This window comes from Helianthus annuus, chromosome 17 (assembly GCF_002127325.2).
Source record: "Helianthus annuus cultivar XRQ/B chromosome 17, HanXRQr2.0-SUNRISE, whole genome shotgun sequence".
Lineage (NCBI taxonomy): Eukaryota > Viridiplantae > Streptophyta > Magnoliopsida > Asterales > Asteraceae > Helianthus > Helianthus annuus.
In genome coordinates this window covers 83,264,290-83,269,954 of record NC_035449.2, presented here as the reverse complement: position 1 = coordinate 83,269,954, position 5,665 = coordinate 83,264,290, and the positions used below count along the sequence as shown (strand labels likewise).

Here is a 5,665-nt window from a genome sequence, read left to right as displayed (position 1 = left end):
GAATTGCTAAACTATTTAAAAAAAAGGAAAAAAGTGTGATTAGTTGAGATGGCATGGACCCCATCCCACACCCCCCTCTCTCTCCTACCCTCCCTCTCCCCGCATCAGCAACCCATCACCGAATTGGCAAACTTTGAATGGTAAACTTATGTTGGTGGTGGTGTTCCCAATTGGTAAACTAAGTTTACCGCATGAAACCGCACCCCACTCCGTATACCCTTATATATAGTAAAGTAATTAGTAATAATGATTAAAATTTAATTACACTGTTTGAAAGAGGCGTGCAAGTGTGCCTTGTTAATTGGTTGTGTTGAAATCATTATATATAACTTTACAAGGTAAGAACAATGAATGACACAAACCAAACCACACAAAAAGATTCAACAATTCAATTAACCAACCCACCACTGATATGTTGAATGTTCTTGAAAAGTGTCGAATATCTTCACCACCTGCCACCGTCGGTGACAGATCTCTACCACTTACTTTCTTTGATGCAGTATGGCTGCTCTTCTTCCCAGTCCACCAAGTTTTCTTTTACGACTTCCCTCATCCTACATCATATTTCCTCGAAACAATTGTTCCCAAACTTAAACACTCATTATCCATTACTCTTCAACACTTTTTCCCATTCGCAGGGAACCTGGTTGTGTATCCTAATAAAAAACATTTGTCCAATGCAAAAAGACCCGAGATCCGCCATGTTGAAGGTGATTCTGTCGCGCTTACTTTCGCAGAAAGTAGTCTTGATTTTGACGATCTCACAGGAAACCATCTTCGTGAAAGTCACAAGTTTTATCCACTGATACCTGGATTGGGACATCCATCAAAGGTATCCAATTATGTTACTATCCCATTATTCACAGTGCAAGTAACAATTTTCCCGTATAAAGGGATCGCGATGGGTCTCACGAACCACCACTGCCTTTGTGACGCGACCACACGCTTTAACTTCTTGAACGCGTGGACATCGATCGCTAAGAATGGTACAGATGAGTTATTTGTAGCTAGTGGATCTTTGCCGTTATTAGTATTATAAACATAATTTACATTAGTATTATTATTATCTTTATTAAACTTATTCGTATTAAGTATGTATGTATATATGAACGACTACAATTGAACGGGTATGTTGGTTAAGTAACGTCATTTAAGATGACGGTTACTCCCGCCAAAATTAACTACCTTCATAACCATTCTTGTATATTGTATATATAGGTATTACCGGCAATTATTACCGGTTACCAAGACAATTTCCTTTACACAAAATTGTCCATCGTTTGTTCTTACATTTTCGTGTTATATCGATCAAATGTATTCGTATAATTCCGCTGCAAACAATTCTGATATGCAAGAAAGTGGTATCAGAGCCAGTTATTCAATCAATGACAATCTCAGGCCAACCTCTTCAATGATGCCATGTGCACACTGTTCAGAAGAAAGACGAGAACGAAGAAGAATGGAACGTCGCTGTTACTACTCCAATATGTCTGGTCATCAAATCTCTTCATGCCAAGAGAAAGAAAAAGATGAAGAGAATCAATTACTACGACAAGCAGTTGATGCAGGAACTCAGAAAAACGCTGAGGAAGAGAACAATCATCAGATTGAAGGCCAACTGGAATTTATTGTGGAAGGAACCGAGGGAGGATATTGGTCCGATATATGGTATGTCAGTAAGTCTCTCAATCACCATTTCTCTAGTAACATAGACATGTTTAAACGCATAAAAAATATGTCTCATGTCGAAACTGTGACTGGAGAAAACCATTTTTTCTTCATTAGAGGCATTGGTCTGGTAGATGTTGTGTCCGGGTCTGAAAATATACGCATTCATAGTGTATTCTACACAACAGATATAGACAGAAATGTCTTGAGTTTTGATCAGTTAATAACTCAGGGTTATAAGTAAGATTCATGGGAGAGAAATGTAAAATTTATCCCACGTTTAGCATTCCTTTAAACCACAGAAGGAATAGTAATTCAGGAATGACCAGAGAAGAAGAAATAGGAGAATTAGAGAAACAGAAAGTGATAGAAAGGGGTCATGAACACGAGAAGTATAAAACTGAATTTCTAAACGAATACTTTGAGAAACTGAACATATCTACATGTGAACCGGATTGGAATATTCTAATCTTACAAGCAATGAAGTTCAATGATTTTAGAGATTGTAAGGCCCTGTTAGATATGCTTGAAGACGTTGATTACTTTCTTAAGTACAAACACTATCTCGAAATCACGTTTGAGAGGATGATAGAATGGTTTCTTAGAGTAAAATTAGAAATTCATTCAAGGCCGCTGCCTGCTTTTGCTTCAAACAATCAAAAAGTAGGATTGTTGGACCTGTGTATATGGCAGTGAAGAGGGAAGGTGGTCACCGGCAAATTACTGAAAATGGTATGTGGGCAATGATAGCGAAGGATACGGGTTTCGAATATGAAGATGGTGAATACATGCGTCTGATTTATGCTATGTATCTGGATGTACTTGTATACTACTACAAGTTCAAGGTAACACAGGAAAGGGCAATCGGAAAGGAGGATGAGAAAACAGTAGATCCCAGACAAAGCAAGAGTGATGGAGATAAAGAAGTAATAACAGATGAAGTTCAAACGGAGACAGCCGAATGTTCAACTAGTACCGGAGCAGTAGAGAAGGAAGTCAGTCATTATGCATTATTTACAAATCAAACAGGTAGAGTTAGCGGGTTACAAGAGCAGTCAGAAGCGATTCAGGATATAGCTGAAGATCACTATGTTTTCTATGGAGGTAGTGATTGGCATGGTCTCAAGAAACTTCAAAGGAAGAGATTCGATTTCTCAAGAGCAAAGAAAGCCGTAAACGAAGCAAATAACAGCGTACTCAAGAACTTTCTTAAACCAAATTATGTTTAGGGGAGAGTATTAGTATTATAAACATAATTTACATTAGTATTATTATTATTTGTATTAAACTTATTCGTATTAAGTATGTATGTATATATGAACGAGTACAATTGAACGGGTATGTTGGTTAAGTAACGTCATTTAAGATGACGGTTACTACCGCCAAAATTAACTACCTTCATAACCGTTCTTGTATATTGTATATATAGGTATTACCGACAATTATTACCGGTTACCAAGACAATTTCCTTTACACAAAATTGTCCATCGTTTGTTCTTACATTTTCGTGTTATATCGATCAAATGTATTCGTATAATTCCGCTGCAAACAATTCTGATATGCAAGAGCCGTTGTATGAGAGAGTGATCAAGTATCCAGAATCTTTAGATGAAATTTATTTCAATCAACCAGGGATAGAAATCATTGATGAGGGATACAAACTACCTCAGCTTGATGGTGACACTGATAAGGCTCGAGCCACACTTGTTTTAACCCAAGCACATATAAGCCGGTTAAAGAAATGGTTATTGACCCAACTACCAACACTTGAATATGTGTCATCGTTTTCGGTGGCATGTGCTTATGTATGGAGTTGCATAGCCAAATCGCGTGCTAGTATTGGCGGGCAAGCAAGCGATGATGATCTAGAAAGGTTTATGTGCTGTAGATTGGAGATCCAGAATCCATCCCCCACTCCCTCAAACTTATTTCGGTAATTGTCTTGGACCATGTTTTTGTACACCAATAAAAAGCTCACTATTAGCAAGCAAGAAAGGATTTCTTACTGCGGCTGAAGTATTCAGAAATGCACTAAGCGAGACGATAAAAAATAATGATGCACTGATGAAGGATGCCGAAACATGGCTTGAGAGAGCCTACGATCCAAATGCCGACGATTGGGGTGTCTGGAACCCCAAAGATCAAGATTTATAATGTTGATTTTGGATGGGGGAAGCCAAAAAAGCATGAGACTCCGTCTATCGATTACAATGGGTCTATTTCGGTTAACACATGCAAAGATTCACCGGCTGATATTGAAATAGGTATCTCCCTTCCTGCTAAACAATTGGATGCGTTTATTTTCATATCTAGAGATGAATTAGATAGCACCTTGTATTGTATGGATCTAGTTTCCTAGTAATTTAAAATTTTACATTCAATAAAGGTCATATGGTTGAATTAAACTATTGTGACAGGTTGTGTAAACTAAATAGGTGGACTGTGGTTCCATATAAAACCACTAATTATTTTAAAACTTAGTTACAGTTTAACCCATTTAAAACTCGTTTTAAATGTTTGACCTGTTTACACTCCATCGTCTTTGATTTACCAGATTTTCAGTTTCCGAGTTACTAGTATGTTTTTAGCATAGCATGAATAAATCTATATCTATATCTATATCTATATCTATATCTATCTATATCTATATCTATATATCTATATACTACTATATAATACATATTGAAAGGATACAATTGGAATTTTACAACCTCAATCTAACAACTTCATTCAATAATCTCTATTTATTAAACTTCATTTAATAAAACATAAGACATTATCTATAACTCCACTTTTTTTCCTTCTAAGTTAAATAAATTAATCCCTTAAATTCAAGTGAGACGTATTTGAAAGCAGAGTCGGTAGAAGGCGAATATGGGACTGGGGATATTATTTTGGCTTCTAATTTATCAGCTAAAGTTTCTGTGTTGATTTGCCAACAGCATAATAAGCTTAAGAGGGTAACTGCAGGGTTTAAATAAAGAGTTCATTAGCATGTTAGCAAAATGACCTGCATCTTAATGTCAAGTTTCATTCATGATGTTCTCTTTTTTTAGTAACAATGAGACCTAGATTCCGGCACACTCTTCACACCCGTCAGTACCCTTCTAACCAACAAGATCAGGTTAAATACAACTTGAGGTCTTCAAGAGGTAAAAGCCACAAAACCTGTGGTCGCTGGATTCCAAACAAACTGCACCTTAAGCTCTAATCACTACACCGCCCCATTATAGGTTCCATTTATGTTCTTATCTCTCGGTGGCAATTTTGACCAATTTAAATACTTATTTAAGTGTTCAAATCGTTTCATGCGTTATACCTAATAGGTCACTTGATTTAAACAGTTCAACTATTACTTCATAAATATGAACTTTTGTAACAAATATGACAGCCAATAATTAACACTGAATACGAAAAGTACGATAAGCTTCTAACTAAAGCACACATAAGCATAAACTATAATACGAAAATTACGAAAAAAATAAATAAATTAATCCTTTCATTTTTTTATTTACAAAAGTTTAATTCAAATAACTTGTTTTTACTGTAACCATATATTTAATAAACATTATCGATTAATTAACACAATGAAATGATACCAAAAAATGATATAATAAGTTAAGATGGTAGTATTCATGTAATTCAAATCATTTGGCAAAATAACTGAAATCCATGAATGAAATGATACTTAATCGCCCAAAACAAGTAGGGAGGGATTTGAAATGAACACCTTATCTCAATGAACAATCACTGCACAGGTAACAGAAACAAATCATTTGCACAAGTAACTGAAACAAATAAATGAAATGAGAGTTAATTAAATAGTCATTATAACTAGAATTTGAAACCAACGATTAAATGATTTGCTAGCTTATTATATGTTAGAAAGTACCACCGTATTCTTGGAAAAATAAACCAAAACTCTATTGCCTCTCTATTTCTCACTCAAATTGTACTGAAATCAGGAGATTCGCTCACATCTGCCTTCAGTACATGA

General features: G+C 35.7%; 1 pseudogene; it reads left to right on the top strand.

The window, feature by feature from the left end:
• Positions 1–412: 412 nt before the first annotated feature.
• On the top strand, positions 413–4,027 carry LOC110924542 (annotated as a pseudogene).
• Positions 4,028–5,665: the final 1,638 nt, after the last annotated feature.